Source organism: Lipotes vexillifer, unplaced genomic scaffold (assembly GCF_000442215.2).
Source record: "Lipotes vexillifer unplaced genomic scaffold, Lipotes_vexillifer_v1.1 scaffold369, whole genome shotgun sequence".
NCBI classification, from domain to species: domain Eukaryota; kingdom Metazoa; phylum Chordata; class Mammalia; order Artiodactyla; family Lipotidae; genus Lipotes; species Lipotes vexillifer.
In genome coordinates this window covers 509,023-529,638 of record NW_006798942.1, presented here as the reverse complement: position 1 = coordinate 529,638, position 20,616 = coordinate 509,023, and positions in this window count along the sequence as shown.

Sequence of the window (20,616 nt, the reverse complement as noted above, 5' to 3'; positions counted from 1 at the left end):
TGTTCTCCATAGTGGCCGTATCAATTTAAAGTCTCACCAACAGAGTAAGAGCATTCCCTCTTTTCCACACCCCCCTCCAGCATTTACTGTTTGTAGATTTTTTGATGAGGGCCATTCTGACCAGTGTGAGGTAGTACCTCATTGTAGTTTTGATTTGCATTTCTCTAATAATTAGTGATGTTGAGCATCTTTTAATATGCCTCTTGGACCTCTGTATGTCTTCTTTGGAGAAATGTCTATTTAGATCTTCTGCCCAATTTTTGATTGGATTGTGTTTTTTTTTTTTTATATTGAGCTGTATGAGCTGTTTGTATATTTTGGAGATGAATCCTTTGTCCATTGCTTCATTTGCAAACATTTTCTCCCATTCTGAGGGTTGCCTTTTCATCTTGTTTATGGTTTCCTTTGCTATGCAAAAGCTTTTAAGTTTAATTAGGCCCATTTTTTCCTTTTTATTTTTATTTCCATTACTCTAGGAGGTGGGTCCAAAAGGCTCTTCTGTGATTTATGTCAAAGAGTGTTCTACCTAGGTTTTCCTTTAAGAGTTTTATAGTGTATGGCCTTACATTTAGGTCTTTAATCCATTTTGAGTTTATTTTTGTGTATGGTGTTAGGGGATGTTCTAATTTCATTCTTTTACATGTAGCTGTCCAGTTTATCCTGGCACGATTTATTGAAGACACTGTCTTTCTCCATTGTGTATTCTTACCTCCTTTGTCATAGATTAGGTGACCATAGGTGCATGAGTTTATCTCTGCACTAATTTGTTCCATTAATCTATATTTCTGTTTTTGTGCCAGTACCATACTCTCTTGATTACTGTAGGTTTGTAGTATAGTCTGAAGTCAGGGATCCTGATTCCTCCAGCTCTATATTTCTTTCTCAAGATTGCTTTGGCTGTTTGGGGTCTATTGTGTTTCCATACAAATTGTAAATTTTTTTTTTCTAATTCTATGAAAAATGCCATTGATAATTTGATAGTGATTACATTGAATCTGTAGATTGCTTTGGGTAGTACAGTCATTTTCACAATATTGATTCTTCCAATATAAGAACATGATATATCTCTCCATGTGTTTGTGTCATCTTTGATTTCTTTCATCAGTATCTTATTGTTTTCTGAGTAGAGGTCGTTTGCCCCCTTAAGTAGGTTTATTCCTAGGTATTTTATTCTTTTTGTTGCAATGGTAAATGGGATTGTTTCCTTAATTTCTCTTTCTGATCTATCATTTCTAGTAATAGGAATGCAAGAGATTTCTGTGCATTAATTTTGTATCCTACAACCTTACCAAATTCATTGATTAGTTCTAGAAGTATTCTGGTGGCATCTTTAGGATTTTATATGTATACTCTCATGTCATCTACAAAGAGTGACAGTTTTAATTCTTCTTTTCCAACTTGTATGAGTTTTATTCTTTTTCTTCTCTTATTACTATAGCTAGGACTTCCAAAACTATGTTGAATAATAGTGGCGAGAGTGGACATCCTTGTCTTGTTCCTGATCTTAGCGGAAAGGCTTTCAGTTTTTCACCATTGAGAATGATGTTTGCTGTGGGTTTGTTTTATATGCCCTTTATTATGTTGAGGTAGGTTCCCTCTGGGCCTTCTTTCTAAAGAGTTTTTATCATAAATTGGTGTTGAATTTTGTCAAAAGCTTTTTCTGCATCTATTGGGATTATCATATGGGTTTTATTTTCCAATCTGTTAATATGGTGTATCACATTGATTGATTTGCATACATGGAAGAATCCTTGCATCCCTGGGATAAATCCAACTTGATCATGGTGTATGATCCTTATAATGTGTTGATGGATTCTGTTTGCTAGTATTTTATTGAGGATTTTTGTGTCTATGCTCATCAGTGATGCTGGTCAGTAATTTTCTTTCTTTGTTATATCTTTGGTTTTGATATCAGGGTGATGGTGGCCTCATAGAATGAGCTTGGGAGTGTTCCTTTCTTTGCAATTTTTTGGAAGAGTTTAAGAAGGATGGACATTAGCTTTTCTCTAAAAGTTAGATAGAATTTGCCTGTGAAGCCATGTGGTCCTGGACTTTTGTTTGTTGGAAGATTTTAAATCACAGTTTCAATTTCATTACTTGTGATTGGTCTGTTCATATTTTCGATTTCTTCCTGGTTCAGTCTTGGAAGATTGTACCTTTCTAAGAATTTGTCCATTTCTTCCAGGTTATCCATTCTATTGGCCTAAAGTTGCTTGTAGTAGTCTCTCATGATCCTTTGTATTTCTGCAGTGTCTGTTGTAATTTCTCCTTTTTTATTTCTAACTTTATTGATTTGAGTCCTCTCCCTTTTTTTCTTGATGACTCTGGCTAAAGGTTTATCAATTTTGTTTATCTTTTCAAAGAAACAGCTTTTAGTTTCATTGATCTTTGTTATTGTTTTCTTCATTTCTATTTCATTTATTTCTGCTCTGATATTTTTTCTGTTTAATATGAAATTTATTTTTCTTTAAGGGAAATGTCCTTTTAGAATTTATATTCATCCATATTATCTTAAATAGTTTTCTGTAGTTTCAATTATTTTGTTATCTTATTTAATATTCTTATCTACTCTGATATCAACAACTTATCTCACAATTATTATTTTGTGTGTGCTCCCAATATATATTTTTTTATTATTAATTTTCTTAACCTCTTTTTTGGAGTATAATTGCTTTACAATCATGTGTTAGTTTTTGCTTTATAACAAAGTGAATCATTTATACATATACCTATGTCCCCATATCCCCTCCCTCTTGCATCTCCTTCCCACTCTCCCTATCCCACCCCTCTAGGTGGTCACAAAGCACTGAGCTGATCTCCATGTGCTATGCATCTGCTCTGATTTGTATGATTTCTTTCCTTCTACTAACTTTGGGTTTTGTTTGTCCTTCTTTCTCTAGTTGCCTAAAGTGTAAGGTTAGGTTATTTATATTTTTCTTGTTTCTTGAGGTAGGATTGTATTGTTATAAACTTTCCTCTTAGAACTGCTTTTGCTGCATCCCATAGGTTTTGGGTCATTGTGTTTTCATTTGTGATTTGTTTCTAGGTATTTTTTAATTTCCTCAGTGATCTCTTGGTTATTTAGTAGCATATTGTTTAGCCTCCATGAGTTTGTGTTTTTTAGAGTTTTTCTCCCTGTAATTGATTTCTAATCTCATAGCATTGTGCTCAGAAAAGAGGTTTGATATAATTTCAATTTTCTTAAATTTACTGAGGTTTGATTTGTGACCCAAGGTGTTATCTATCCTGGAGAATGTTCCATGTACTCTTGAGAAGAAAATGTATTCTGCTTCTTTCAGATGGAATGCCCTATAAATATCAATTAATCCTATCTGGTCTAAATGGTCATTTAAGTCTGTGTTTCTTTATTAGTTTTCTGTCTGGATGATCTATCCATTGTTGTAGGTGGGGTGTTAAAGTTCCCCACTATTATTATGTTACTGTTGATTTCCCCTTTTATGGCTATTAGCATCTGCCTTATGTATTGAGGTGCTTCTATGTTGCGTGAATAAATATTTACAATTGTTATATTTTCTTCTTGGATTGATCCCTTGATCATTATGTAGTGTCCTTCTTTGCCTCTTGCAACAGTCTTTATTTTAAAGTCTATTTTGTCTGATGAGTACTGTTACTCCAGCTTTCTTCTGATTTCCATTTGCATGGAATGTCTTTTTCTAATCCCTCACTTTCAGTCTGTATGTGTTCCTAGGTCTGAAGTGGGTCTCTTGTAGACAACATATTACAGGTCTTGTTTTTGTATCCATTCAACCAGTCTGTTTTTGGGCTGCAGCAATTAATCAATTTACATTTAAGGTAATTATTGATATGTATGTTCCTATTACCATTTTCTTAATTGTTTTGGGTTTGTTTTTATAGGTCTTTTTCTTCTCTTGTGTTTCCCACCTAGAGAAGTTCCTTTAACATTTGTTGTAAAGCTTGTTTTGTGTTGCTGGATTCTCTTAGCTCTTGCTTGTCTATAAAGTTTTTGATTTCTCCATTGAGTCTGAACAAAAGCCTGTTGGGTAATCTTGGTTGTAGGTTTTTCCGTTGCATCATTTTAAATGTATTCTGCCACTCTCTTCTGGCCTGCAGAATTTCTGCTGAAAAATCAGCTGATAACCTTATGGGGATTCCCGTGTACATGTTTTGTTGCTTTTCCTTTACTGTTTTACTATTTTTTCTTTGAATTTAATGTTTTACTTTGATTAATATGTGTCTCGGCATGTTTATTCTTGAGCTTATCCTGTATGGGACTCTCTGTGCTTTTTGAACTGGGGTGGCTATTTCCTTTCCCATGTTAGAGAAGTTCTTGACTATAATCTCTTCAAATATTTTCTCACACCCTTTCTCTTTCTCTTCTTCTTTGATTCCTATAATTTGAATGTTGGGCATTTAGTGTTGTCCCAGAAGTCTCTGAGACTGTCCTCATTTCTTTTATTATTTTTTTTTCTTTATTATGCTCCTTGGCAGTTATTTCTACCATTCTATCTTTCAGCTCACTTATTTATTCTTTTGTCTCAGTTATTCTGTTATTGATTCCTTCTAGTGTATTTTTCATTTCAGTTATTGTGTTGTTCATCATTGTTTGTTTGTTGTTTTGTTCTTTCAGGTCCTTGTTAAACATTTCTTTTACTTTCTCCATCTGTGCCTTCATGTTTTTCCCCAAGATTTTGGATAATCTACTATCATTACTATGAATTATTTTTCAGGTTGTTTGCCTATTTCCTCTTCACTTATTAGTCCTTGTAGGTTTTTACTTTGCTCCTTCGTCTGTGACATATTTCTCTATAATCTCATTTTTGTTGATGGGTGGAGCCATGTTCTTATCTTGCTGGTCGTTTGGCCAGAGGCATCCAGGACTGTAGTTTTCAGCCAGTTGGGTGGAGCTGGGTCTTGGTGCCAAGATGAGGATCTCCAGGAGAGCTCATATGGATTAATATTCCCTAGGGCCTGAAGTTTTCTGTTAGTTCAGTGGCTTGGACTCTGCACTCCTACCACAGGGGTTCAGGCTGAACCACCAGCCTGTGAGGAGATGTGACCTCCACTTCCTCCTACTCCACCATCTTGACTCTGCCCCTAGAACTGAAGCCATGCTAGGTAGGTCCAGCTCCTCTAGTGCAGGTCTTGAGGCATCAGATAGCTTGGACCCAGGCAGGGAATGGCAACAGCCAACATGGCTTGGGAGGCCCCTGCCCCATTTGGGTACCTCTTTAGAACAGTCCTCTGCACCCAAGATAAGCCCAGGGACCTGATTGCCCCAAAGCCCCCACCAGAAAGAAAGACCTGTGGTGCAGGAGAAGTGGAAGTCCACTTTACAGATTTGAGAAAACACAGTTGTGTTTGAATTTCAGAAATATTTAGAGAAAATATATTTATATATGTTCTTTTTAAAGTCCAGAATTTTAGAAATTTCAAATGCTATATTTGGCCTTTTGCTGTGTTCAGAAAAAAATTAAGATTAGGGTACACCTTTTAATATACCAGCTCGCAAATTATCAATAATTCACATAAAAATGAGACACCTCAGGGCATTATGAATTTTTTTAACCTTACTTCATTTAGAAAGTTGCAGGTGTATTTTATACTGCCATAGAAGTGTAAAGCATGAAATTTAAAAATAAATTCTTTAAATTTGATTCTCAATTTGTCAAAAAAATTAACTAGATGCACATGAATTATTGTTTTCTCAAATATTGTGACTTTTAGCCATACCACTACTTCATTTTAATTTTTGTGATAAGATATTGATATGAAAGCATTTGTCATTTGAAATGAACAACTAAACTCTCATGCTGTAAAATTTCTGTTTATCACTTTTAATATTACAAAGGGGGCTTAAATAAAAATATTTTCCATTGCAAGCTTGTTTATTGTGTTGATAACTAGGATCAAGGATACAATGCTTTGTCTTCAAACAATTTATTTGAAAAATCAAATTTATATAGGTAATTGAGTTCTTATGATTTGGAAAAATTTTTGTAATTATATCTTAGGATGTTCCTTTAAAATTTTCAACATTTTTAGAACTATATTTAAAGAATGTAGTTTTCTATTTCTACCTACAATTTTCTATTTATATTTCTATTTCTACTCCTTCCCAATATGTTTATAAATAACTTCTTTTCTTGAATGTTTATAAATTAATGATAAAAGGGGTGTTTTACATTTTATATTTGATATTTTACATGACAATAAAGATTAAGAAGGATTAATAATGGTTAACAAGAATTAATAAAGTTAAAGTCCTAAATTTGATTTCTCAGTGAAATATCAAAATCTGTCTTCACAAATACAAGTTATTACACCTTGATGTTTAATGAAGATGCTAAGGAACTATTAAATAAAAATGGTATTTTATTAATTGCATAATATTAATATAGACAAATGATGTATCAAAATTTCCTAAAGTAGACCACCCTGGAGACATATGTACTTGAAAAGCCTAATTAATTAACTGTCAAACGTAGACTATATCACTTCGAGTAGAAATCAAAAAAGAATTGTTCAAAATTGATAAGGTAGTTGTAGGAGAATGACAAGGGACAAGACATCAAGGATACTGATAATATCAATGTGATATATAAGTTTTCTTTTGCTGCTGTAACAAATTACTGCAAACTTTGTGGTTTAAAACAGTAAAAATATATTCTTACAGTTCTGGAGGTCACCAGTCCAAAATGGATTTTACTAGGCTAAAATCAAGGTGTTGGAAGATCTGTATTCCTTATCGGAAGTTTTAGGGGAGAATAAATCCCTTTTGTTGCCTCTTTTGGCTTCTAGAAGATCTATGCATTCCTCGGCTTGTGGACCCCTTCTGTCTTCATAGCCAGCAATGGCTGTTTGAGTATTTCTCACATCACATCATTCTGACACTGAATCCTCTGCTTCCCTCTTCCACATTTATGTGCTCTGGTAATTACATTAAGTTCCCTGGGATAGTCCAGGATCATTTCCCCATCTCATCATTATCTGATTAGCAACCTTAATTTGATTTGTAATCTTAATTCCCTGTTATCCTGTAAACTAAAATATTTATAGGCTCTGGGTTTAGGATGCAAACATTTTGGGAAACTATTATTTTGCTTACTACAAGTGATGAGCTATAAAAACTAGTATTGTTAGGCACAGAAGAAAAACTATAAAAGGCTGAAAAACTGTATATGTTAAATATTAGTGCCTTCAAATATCTTGAGATGAGAAAGTATATAAATTTTGAGTTTAGGTTGACTTTCTTCTCATATTTCTTAGGTTTTCTTGTTAGTTTTTACCAGTTTAAGTTTTAATCTATATGGTTTAGTGTATGATATCTAAAATTCCATCATTATTGATGGGTGGGACTTTTAGTCTTCTATCATCTTCCTCTGCTGGCCAGGGTTATTAATGTTTAAAACAGCCAGAGAGAAAATAAAAGTATCATATGTGATCCCTCTAGTGTAGAATACTTTGGAATATTCATTTATCAACTTCTTTGTCAACACTTTGACCTAATTAGTTGGCTACTTTAAGAAATCCCCAAAACTAATGAAATTACAGCTGCTCTTGATAATGATGTTAAATTATCTCCAGGAGTTTATTTAAGCACATTTTATTTGTATATGGTTGAAAACTAATATTCAATGTAAACTACATCTACTTTACTTCATAATTTTTATAAAATCAAGTTAAAAGGGATAAAAATAATTCAAGGTCTATGTCTTTGTCAGGTTACCTTAACACCTCCCCTAAAGGTCTCAGTCATGTATTGTATTAGAAGACATTCTGTATCTGGATGCATTCTGTATCTGGATGCATTCTGTATCTGGATACATTCTGTATCTGGATAACATGTATAGTTGTTATTTTTTCCCACACAATTATAAACCATCAACCATTTATTATATATATAATGGATATTGTCCATGCATAATAAAAGAATTTCAGGATTTAGGTACTGAAAGAGAAATAATGGAGTAACTAAGCTTAACCTAATTTAGAAAAGAAAAGATGTCTACATCAAGTTAAATTTAAAAACCTATGCTTCACTTTCTGAGACTATATTGTGTTTTATTCTCACTTCATCTTAAAAAAATAATATCATTCCAAAAATGGAACCCTCCTACACTGTTGGTGGGAGTGTAAATTGGTGCAGCTACTATGGAAAACAGTATGGAGATTCCTTAAAAAAACTAAAGTTACCATATGACCCAGCAATTCCACTCCTAGGTATATAAGATGAACACTCTAATTTGAAGGACACTCTACTCAATATTCTGTAATAACCTAAATAGGAAAAGAATTTGAAAAAGAATAGATACTTGTATATGTATAACTGAATCACTTTTCTGTACACCTGAAACTAGCACAACATTGTTAATCAACTGTACTCCAATATAATTTTTTTTTAATTTTAAAAAGATACATGCACCCCAAGGTTCAGAGCAGCACTATTTACAATAGCCAAGACATGGAAGCAACCTAAATGTCCATCAACAGATGAATGGATAAAGAAAATGTGGTATATATAATATATACAATGGACTATTACTCAGCCATAAAAAGAAATGGAATAATGCCATTTGCGGGTTCATGGATGGACTTGGATATTATCATACTAAGTGAAGTAAGTCAGACAGAGAAAGATAAATACCATATGATGTCACTTATATGTGGAAGTTAAAAAAAATGCTACAAATGAACTAATTTACAAAACCAAAATAGACTCACAGACAGAAAACAAACTTATAGTTACCAAAGGGGAGGTGGGGAGAGGAATAAATTAGGAATTTGGGATTGACAGATACAAACTATTATATATATAATAGATAAATAACAAGGGCCTACTGTATAGCACAGGGAACTATACTCAGTATCTTTTAATAATCATTAGTGGAAAAGAATCTGAAAAAGAAATCCCCACCATCACAGGTTACTCAGACATTGCTTTAAGTTCTTGGGAAGCAGAAAGAGTTACAGAGGTCTTACAATCACACATATTTGAAGAGATCTGAGCTAAAGGCAGAAAAAATTAACTTGGATATTCTTTCTTTTCCTCTCTGTCTAAATGTCACACCTACACCAAGACAGGTAAGTTCATATACTCCTTTGTTTCATAGTGAAGTTGCCTGACATTAGAAAGTGCAGATCTGAAGGCCTTTTAGATTTTTGCTTGGGTTTGGTTTAGGCTCCTGGACTTAGATTATAGACAACAAAAAGGTGAAAACATTTATGTTTTCCCTTGTTGTCCTAGGTCTTTATAATTTATGATTTCTTATATATAGATGCCAGAAAGGAAGATTTAGAAGAAATCACACTTAACATTGGCTTTCTGGAAGGCACAAGTCTCATAGGCCTCCTGAATTTGGTAGCATAGACTCGTGATTTATTAGGTAATAGAATGGCAGTGTGACTCTAGAGACCCCAAAACAGGCAAACTTTTGTGCATGACTCCAGTTGCTCATTGTGAATTGTACAAAAACACTGGGGCAAGATGGGACCTTTGGAATTGAGAGGTAATTGAGAAAATATTTTAATACAGGGAAAGGATGATTTATAAAATCTCCATAAATTATATTTCCTATTCTGAGTCAGGTTTGAGACAGAGCAATGCCTCACCTATGAGTAAGCTGGGAGACATATGAGGTCAATTACCTATGATAAGTTTTTCTTAGACAGAATGTTCTTCTCTATTGTACTCCAAGGTCCCAAAGGGCAATGGTTATAAAAGCCAGTACTGGTGTTGCTAACTAGGTAGCAAAATGATGTTCTTATCAGAAAAATATGTTTGAATTGAAATACTAATACTTAATAGCTATGTATCCTTGGTCAATTTACTAATTTTTTCTAAGGCTCAGTTTGCTCATCTAGAGAATAGAAAAAAAAACAAAAACAAACAAACAAAAAACCTATTGTTCTTATACATTTTTTAAATAATTAAAGTTAATAACTATATAAAACAGTATGGATATTCCTATAAAAAACTAAAGATAAAGTTCTGAGTACTTATCCAGTACATATTTGTTCCAATTTCTTTCCTCTTTTTTTTTTTTGTGGTACGCAGGCCTCTCACTGTTGTGGCCTCTCCCTTTGCAGAGCACAGGCTCTGGATGCGCAGGCCCAACGGCCATGGCTTACGGGTGTAGCCGCTCCGCGGCATGTGGGATCTTCCCGGACCGGGGCACGAACCCGTGTCCGCTGCATTGGCAGGCAGACTTCCAACCACTGCACCACCAGGGAAGCCCTCCTCTTTTTTTTAGAACAAGTGATCAAAAAAAGACATTAAGGTAGGGTTCAAGGATTTCACAGGGTAGAGAAAAGAGTCATTTGAATAAGTAGGAGGAATTTAGGATAAATGAACTTTTAAAAAATAAGAGGAAAGAGGAGAAGGAGGAGAGAAAATGAAGGAAAAAGAGATCATAGATTGAGTACAGCTGAGGGGATGATTTGCCAGTACAGTTGTCTGATTCACCTATAATATAAGGAGTGTTTGGCGGAATAATTGGAAACCACTCTGAGATGAACATCTGGGGCCAAATTGTGAAAAGTCCTCACGGAATATACATAGGCAAAAAATATGTTTTTAAATCTGACTGTGTTCTCTGAAGAGGAAGCAAAATAATACTGTTATTTCCTTTTTCATTTGGCTTCAGAGAATGCTTTGGGTCTCTCAAGACTGCTAGCAAGCACCCTATCAGGTAAGAAAAATAAGCTCAATACAATTTCGGTAAATGAATGAACAGATGCTAATGGAAAGAGATTTTCCTTTAAATAAAAGTAGGATGCATCTTGACAAGATGGTATCTTATTTAAATAGCTCTGTGATCGTAAACTGTCCCAGAAGTAGTAGGAGCCCAACCCAAACATCTACACATGGCTATTTAAATTTACATTTAAATTAATTAAATTAAAAAAATCAATTCCTAAGTTGCACTGGCCACACTTCAAGTGTTCAATAGTCACATATGCCTAGTGTTTACTGTATTTGAAACTTTAGGTTATATAACATTTCCTTCCTTAAAGAAAATTCTATTGGGTAGGGTTGAATTTATAATAGTATGGCTAGTCTTATGAATGTAGGTGCATTCCATTATGCCCCATAGGAACTCCTTTTATCCATTTATTTGTTCATTCATTCATAGGGTGACCGATTTCTCCCAATTTTCTCTAAACTTTCCCTGTTTTAGCAGGGAAATGACACAAATCTTCCCAGCTCTTGTGGAGATTTACATTGGGGATTTGACAGTGATTAATTCTTGAGTAGGTCCTTGTCTACTTCCATGCTGGTTTACTCTACAGTACTAAGAGTTTACATTGATTTCCTACCTTGTACTTTGATCTTTCATTTTGCTTGCTACTGCCTCATTTCTCCATTGTTCTATGAGAAATAGGGCTTTTCTCCAAAGACAAGATTTTGCCTGGGATATAATATCATCTTCAGCCTCTTTCTCATGAGGCTTTAATTTCTTTGCATATATTTTATACAATGATATATTAGTCTTTTCATGAATAAACTAACATTTGTAGATTTGACCATTTTCTGGTGTTTACTTGGAATATTGCAGAGTCATGTGCAGCTTGAATAATCGCTCTTGTAAAGAAGATTGCCCAAGTGATACCAAAATGCTTTATTCCCATGGAAATTAAGGTTTCAGAATTTCTATTTGACTTTGCCTCTGTAAATGTTTTCAGTCTTTCTTGTGTCAAATCAAATTGAGTTTTTCTCTGTTCCATTTTGATGTGACAGTGTGAAGTGTTCTATCACTGTACCATTTAAGTAGGTAATTTCACAATGATTCCATGTGTTCCACTTTGGTCACAGGTAAGACTTTTCTTTATAATACCAATAACATATAAGGTGTTCAAACCCTCATAACCTATATTATTGGAGAAGAAGAAGATTTTGAGGTGTCTAAATCACCAGAAAGTGAACTGCATATTGGAATGGGATGGACAATGGCTGAGCAGAATCTGGGAATATAGACTGACCATCAACAGTAGGGATTTATTTAGAGTAGACTAAGTTGCAGGATAATAAAATAGAACTACATATGAAGTGGCTCAATAGGATAACATTTTAGTTTTGCTTTCATAACTCCCTTAGGGGGTCTCTAGGTCTATAAGCATTGGGGTGTGGCTAGAGTTTATCATTAACTTATTTAGGCACACAAATATGTAGAGTTTCTTCCATCTTCAATTATCTTCCAAGGTCACCATATTTGCTCTGGTTATCTATTGCTACATAAAACACTATCTCAAAACTTAGGGGCTGAAAAAAAGAGACAAAAACACTCTCACAATTTACCAATAGCCCCTGGATTCACCTGGTAGATTCTTCTGCTGGTCTCATCTGAGCTCACTTATGTGACTGTTGTCATCTGCAATCTCAATTTGGTCTTCATTCCCATGCCCAGTAGCTCAGATGGAATAGCTAGAGTAGTTCAAGGCCAGCCAGAAATCCATGATGGCTACATTCAAATGTCTGACAGCTCAGATGGGATTGCTGCACCAGGTGAAAACTGGCCAGAAATTTCTCTTTCTCTACATTGTCTCTCCAATAAGGCAGATGAAATTCTTTACATAGAAGCTCAGGGTTCAAAGAGGGTAAATGTTGAAGTTATCAGGACTCCTAGAGGCTAGGCCTTGAAATAGGACTCACCATAGCAATTGTATTTTATTTACCCAAGAAACTCACATGACCAGCAGAGATTCTCATCCTGATGAAAAGAGTGGCAAGGAATTTGTGACCAGATTTAATATCCCAAAGCAATTGTCTCTATCAAGCTAATTGAAGGGAGAATGACCATGGGAAGGACATAAGAAGTTTTAATGAGTAGGTCTGAAAGTGGCATGTATTATTGCTATTCATTTTCTATGACCACATATTCATCCCATTGCTGTCTGCCTATCCCCTTTACAATGAGAATTATCAGCTTCTTCCATTATGCGGTCAATTATATTTCTGTGAATCTTAAATTTGGACTTGGCTATTGGATTATATTTTGTTTTATTTTTTTGAAAAAGGGACACAGGGAGAAACTTGAAAAAATAAGTGAGCTTTGAGTTTACCTTCTCTTGCTGCTCTTGGAAGATCCTGCTTCCACTGCTATCTGAAGTCCCAGATAATCTGTTGGATGATGAGAGACAGATGGCTCAGAATTTCCCATTACCCCAGATAACAGCTAAACAACTTCCAGAAGGAGATCCACAGATGAATGGGTGAACCCAGAAAAATCAAGAAAACTTCACAGTTGAGTCTCATCCAAATTATTAATTTATAGAATCATGAGCTAAACAAATGGTTGTTTTAAGCCTCTAAATTTAGGAGTGCTTTATTATATACCAAAAGCTAACTGAAACGTACTCTATTATTTAGAACTCAGTTCCACCTAACTACAAATGAATCTGAAATGTGTATATTTTAGTTGTACACCAAGGACGAAGAGAAATCTGATTTAGATGAAGTTAGCAGTCTGTCACAATTCAAACTCCTATTCATCAGATATCCATTTGTACCCTTCTTTTCATGCATTCAGATAAAATACACTCAGTCTCTTCACTAGTTCCATCCAATTACTGCATTCATCTAAAAAAACCCCAGAGTTTTCTGGTATTAACATGTTCTTTCCATATTGCCATGATGTGGTTTTTATAGTAGGCTTACTTACAAAATAAAAATGTAAATTATCTCTCCCTGCAATTTACGCACTTCTGATATAAAATGGCAGAGCAAGAAAAGATGATACATAATAAAATTTCTTATTTATAAAAGTAATAACAATAAACACATAATAGTCATTCATCCACAGAGGTGATGCAATTCTGCTGAGAACATATTGTGTGACCCAGATTTTTTTTTATACCTTGGATCTTCTCTCTATATGGAACTTGCTTGTTCATGGTCTTCTGTGGCCACTGGCTCCATATTCTGGGTAGTTCTTTCTTGTCTATAATTTGTATGGTCACATTCTAAGTGGTTCATTAGGAAATAGCTTGTACCGGTTTTATTCTATTTACTACCCAGGTTTTTACCATCACAGATTTTTTAATATCAGGCTCATGGTTTGTCTCAAAAACAACTCAGTAAGCTTCTGATATTTTTGGCCTACATTTAGTATCATATGCCAGTAATTTCCACTGAATTTATTTCCAGGAAAGAGTTCTTAGAATTATTTTTATATTTGCCTCTTTTTCCTCATTGTCTGTCTCATTTTAATAGGAGTCATTCAACTTTGAGGCCATATAAAACAATATGACTAGATAGAAATCTTTCTATTCTATGTTTTGGGATCCAAGGGCAGTTAAATTTTATGCTTCTGCAAAGCTGTTAATTCCTTGACTCAATCCTTTATAGCTCTGCTCTGAAAAAGCCAATTCTTATATAGCTAAGTTATTTTTGTTAAAACCCTGCTACATGCAGCAATTCAGTAAACCCATACTAAAATTTTATATTAGTGGGTTCTATCTCATCATTTACCCTTGAACTACAGAAATGGTAGAATCTTTGCCTTCTGAGTTACTGAAATCATAGTGTTACAAAGTGTTTTAAATCAATGTATGTCATGAGAATTCCTTCTAGTCTCTGATATCATTTTAATAATTGCCTACCATATGACAACCAAATATTAATACTGATTTATGTATTAATTAGTGTAGGCTAGGTAACAATGCCAATTAGATTCAAACTTATTCTATGCAATAAAAATGTATTTCTTGCTTACATAAGAATCTTGGGTAGTATCCAGGTAAATAAGGCGTTCTGCTTCACATATTCAGAGACTCAGTATAAAGACTGTATTATCATCTTCAACATGTGACTTTCTACCTCACCATCATTTTCTCTGTCCATTCAGAAGAAAGAGGAAGTAGCATGAAGAACTTTTTATGGGAAGTTTATTTGGGGAAAAGGGAGAGAGAGTCAGGCAACTTTTATCTTTCATTGGCTAGATCTGGAGGACATGATTACACCTAACATCAAAGGGGTTTGGGAAATGTAGTCAAGCTGTGTGTCCACAAGGAAGAGCCATATTTGATCATTGTTAATCTCAATTACAAAGATCCTCACTACTAGGGAAAACATAGGTCAACTTAACACTTGTTCATTTGGTTTTCAGAACATCTGTCAAATACTGCTTGCCAGGCTTTTCCTTCTCTGGCATAAGCTCATGGTTGCTCAATCTACTATGCCATTTGCCACATAATCCTCCTCCCTCTAGTATTCTTCCTGTGTTAATTGTAATCCTGTACTTGAGGCAGTCAACTTTCTTATGAATCTTTTTATCTTGGCTTAGTCCAGAAAATTTTGCTAAGAGTCCATCATATGAGTTTATTTATGGTTTTACAGTAATTTATCTTCCTGCTTGCACTGAGGGAGTATTTGAACTGAACTTGTTTAAATTGAAATGATATCCTGACACACTGCTTTTATCCTCCTTGGCAAAAGCAGTGATGATCTTCCTGAGCAGAAGAATCAGTAAATCTTTTCCTCTCATAAACTATGAATTAACCTATCTTGTAACACAGATCATGTGCATTCACAAACTACAATATTAGCAGTCTTGCAGGACAATTTCACACCATTGAGGTTTGCTGGCTACTTACTGAATCTTTTAGCAACTTCTTAGGATTAAAAAAAAAAAAAAAAGAACTGGCCACTGGGGTCATAGAGTAAAGAAAATATGGCTTTGTCAATGAGATTTTTTTCTACTTGCAGCTGTAAACCAAAGCAACTGAGTGAAATAATGTAGAACCTTTCAAAGTCAGAAAACTGTGGGAGGTGGGATAATAAGTGGGATAATAAGTGGGTGGGATAAAAATAATAAGAAGTATTATTTTTAATTGGGTGATTAAAGAAGCAGACTGAGATTGATATTCATTGGCTGTCTTTCTCTTAATAACAGTTCACATTTTCCAGACATGCTGCTTTATTGAGATTAATCCTCCCGTCCATGTTCGAAAATGTGATTGATTGCCATAATCCAATTGGAATGCTCCATCCCATGATTACAAATCCAAATACATTTATGAAACTTTAATATCTCTTTACTGCTAGATTTGAATATGTGAACATGTAGTCTTAGGAAACACCAGAAAGATATCTATCAGAAGTAAGATGGGAGTTTTCCAAGAAAGGATCCAAAACTAGCTGTTGAACAGAGATCAAGATGGCCAAGTAGGAGGACACTGGACTCACCTCCACTCACAAACACATCAAAACTACAACTAAATATACAACTAAATATAAAGAGTGACTCTTGTTGAAATCTACCTGGGGACTTGCATAACAGCTCTTCTACAGCCAAGGTTATAAAGAAAGATCCACATAGCACCTGGTAGGAAGGAAGAAGAAGCAATCTGATTGGGACCCACAACCCAGAGGGGGACACAGAAACAGGAGAAGAATATCACAGGCTTGATGATACAACATTTCTACTCCTGGATATATATCCAAAGGAAAAAACAGCACTAATTGGAAAAAAAATGTATGCACCCCAATGTTCATAGCAGCATTATTTACAGTAGCCAAGATAAGGAAGCAATTACGTGTCCATCAACAGATGAATGGATAAAAAAGAGATGTTTTATACATATATATATATGCATACATATATGTATACATACACACACACATAATGGAATATTAGCCATAAAAGTATGAAATTTTGCCATTCACAACAACATGGATGGACTTGGAGGCTATAAATAAGTCAGACAGAAAATCAAACTCTATGTATTAACTTATATGTGGAACTTAAAAAATAAAACAAATTAATGAAAGCAAAATAGAAACAGACTTATAGATACAGAGAGCAAACTAATGGTTACCTGTTGTAAGGTGATGGAGGGAGGGGCAAGACAGGGGAAGGGGATTAAGAGGTACTAACTACTATATTAGTAAATAAGTTACAAGGATGTAATATTCAGCACAGGGAGTATACCCAATATTTTATAATAACTTTAAATGGAGTATAATCTATAAAAATGTTGAATCACTATGTTGTATACCTGAAACTAATATAACATTTTAAGTCAACAATATTTCAATTTAAAAAATTTTTAAAAAGCGTTGAGCTAGGAAACATGGCTAAAACTCACACCTGATTACATTGTTGACTTACCCAAGTAGTAATTAAATGTTAAAATTTGTTTTATATATTAAGTTTGCATTATTTTAAAAAACTGATTTGAAAGTCATTTCTGATATCTGCAACCAGAAGTATTCTAAATGGAACAACTGATGAGAAAATGAGAATGGTTAATGGTTAGACATGACACAGATATATTGTTAACATTTTACTTAATCAAAAATATCTAAACTTTTAATTAATATTATTGACCATATCTAGATTTGCCTGAAAAAATCATCCAAATATAAATGTTGTATTTCTGTTAAAGGTTTCTCTACCTCTTTCAAAAGAACACAATTTTAGACAACCTTATGAATTACTCCTCTAGAGACCCAGTCATTTGAATCAAAAAAATTGCCAAAAAGCCAAAAATATAAGTAACTCATGTAGATAGTTTTAAGGACATATAACTGGGTACACAATAGTTATCAGTCCCTGCCTTTTGCATACTATGTTATACTTCAGATGGTTAATTACTTTGCCCTTGTGTACAGAGTTAGTAATTAAAAGAGCTGAGATTTAAAGCTAGATTTCAATGACTCCAAAGCCAAACATCTTTTTACTCCCCCTAGGATATCCAAAGAAAACCATGAAGAATATTGAAGTTCACCCTAGTGTATGTACCCTAGAATGTCAGAGGACTGATCTTAAGGCTACAAGGACTAAAGCATAAGCTTTAAGTATAGACTTAAAAAGTAGAGATAAACTATGAGAGTTAAATGCACACAGCTATCCAGAAATGACCCACAATTTTGGCTTTTTTACCTAATAATTGAAAGGGAGTTCAGGAAACAAATTTAAATATTATTATTTTTATCCACCGTATAACTTCACTTTTTCAAGGCAGTTGCATATATATTAATGCGTGGTAATTACAGTTATTCTTTCTTAGGAATAACACGAGTACTGAGCATTGTAATTAAATTTCATTGGCATTTTCATGTAATGAGTTCACTAATATCCCCCATTGGCTGTTATAAATATGTTATTAGATGTATATGATTCCAAAATGTCATATAGCTGTTGCAAAGTTAGAGAAAAATAAAAATTTCCTGAAGTTTTAAATTTTGGGAGCTTTCATTTTTGTTTTTGGATATTCAGTAAAGAGGGGAATGTTATTATGCTGTATGTGAATGTCACTGACTCAGCAATGCCCAGGCAATGAAAATAACTTCTTATATTTGCATTTGCAATTTAATTATATTATCAGTTTAGTAGGAGGTTCAAGGCAAAACTAAAGGTTATCATCTCTTTCTGTTGTTCCTAGGAATTTGTTCTAAAAAACTTACTAAAAGTAAGTAGAAACAACTAGTTCCTGTCCTATTATCTTTCAAGTATCATAGAAATTACCCAGTATTTTAATCTCAAAGATTTATTTTACTTGGGTCAGATCTTATGCTCTTAAATTTCATGGATTTAATCTGTTCTTTAGCAAAGGAGAAGATCAATTTAAGGAAATAGAATTTTACAATTGAGACAATATATTTAGCATCTTTATTAATATTAATACACAAGGAATCTTGATATCTATATTTATGTAATTATAGCTTATATTAACAACTGACATTTTATAATGCATTGTGAGTAGATTAATAATTAATTCTATAAATCTATTTGTTTATGTAGAAAGCTGTTCATGGGGGGGTCCTGTTTATGTTCATCTAACTTCTGGATGACATAAATTTTCTTGCTGCTAGAATTCAGTTTGAAATAGAAATTCTCAGTGAATTAACACTTCTACGTGAACTGGAAGTATAAGGTGTTTATTGTGTCAAGATGGTCCTTTAAGAAAAATGAATGTGCAAATCTTAGGTTTTATACTTAGTAGCTGCACCTTCTTAGACATGTGATAACTTTTTTAAACCTCAGTCTCTTCATGTGGTAATGACCTTAAAGAGCTGGTGTAAGAATTAAGTAAAAGAAAACACATATTTGACAACGTCTGGGAGTAGGAAACACTTAATGAGTATATTTTCACGTTTACATTGAGATGAATGAATTTATATATTTTTTAAAATTTCTTTTTTAATTGAAGTATAATTGATATACAATATTATATAAGTTACAAGTGTACAATATAGTGATTCACAATTTTTGAAGGTTATCTCCATTTATAGTTATTATAAAATATTTGCTATGTTCCCTGTGCTGTATAATATATACTTATAGCTTATTTTATACATAATAGTTTTAGATTCTGTCATTTTATTCACATAGTACCCAAAAAACTCTTTCCATGATTAAGCAGTAATTCACAATACATGTATCTTTTGAGGCATTTTCTACTTTAATAGATGGCTTGTTCCTCTCTTTAATTACAAAAAGAATGAGACCCAAATAAAAAGACTCCTACATTTTTAATAAATGAAAATGTACAAAACTCAATACTTATTCATATCTACTAGAGCTACAAAGTATAATCACTATCAGAAAATTCTAAAATTAAAATTTGTATTCTCCTCTCCCCTTACTAGTCTAATATTTATCAATATTTTAACTAAACAGAGCATGTAATCCCACATTTGTCTCAGGAGTTACTCCAAGCACTAGATATGACTGGATTTTCTGATAATGAAATGTTTACACTTCATGAGGAGCAAAGAAGTTCACCATGAGACCTATCTTCCCTTCTCCTTCTAAGGACTTTCATTTCTCATGGTTGCATCCATATTGGGTAACGGTGGCACCATGAGAGATATGACAATCCATGTATTTTTGTAATATATACAGAGTTTTATTAAGGATCCCTGGAAAGGGGGACATTATGTTATATATTGTCAGAATACTTAAACAAATACCAGTCATTTACTTTTTAAACAAGAGAATCTGATTGAATTAAATGTGGGTTAAACTCAATGGACTCTTTAAATTGAACTTTAGTGATTTTCTCATTTGTACAAGAGTATCAAAATCCAAGGTCTTAACATCATGATAAATTGTCTAGAAACTCATTTACTAAGAATGCATAAGACCCTAAAAAGTTTGTCCTGTGATGCCTGAAACATGTTCACAGCTGATTTATGCCAGAACAGAGGCCATGAAGAACTCTGAAGGATAGTCACCAGCTGTTAAGTGTTCCCATTTCCAGGTAAGTACACTTCTCCATTATGTGCTGCACTTACCAGGTAACATCAGTCTTGTTTGGACAGTCTTTTCTTCATCTTCCTTATTTCTTTATGTTAAGGTGATCATCAACTTTATATAAGCACCCATAGATAACTGTTAATTATTAGAACACTCATCATATTTATGCCACTTCCTGAAGACATGTAGAGCAAATCTTAATGCTTTCACTGAGATATTTCCAATATAAATTGTAAAGGAGATAATTTTTTTTTCCTACACAGGAAATTACTTAGTATCATCAACAGTATGTATAGATGATATTATACATCAACTATACCTCAATTTTAAAAATTAAAACAAAACAGTATGTAGGGTCTCAGGTTTTTGTAAGAGATGAATAAAGTCCTTTTACTCACATGCTTCCTAACAATGACCCTGGATATTTCAGCTT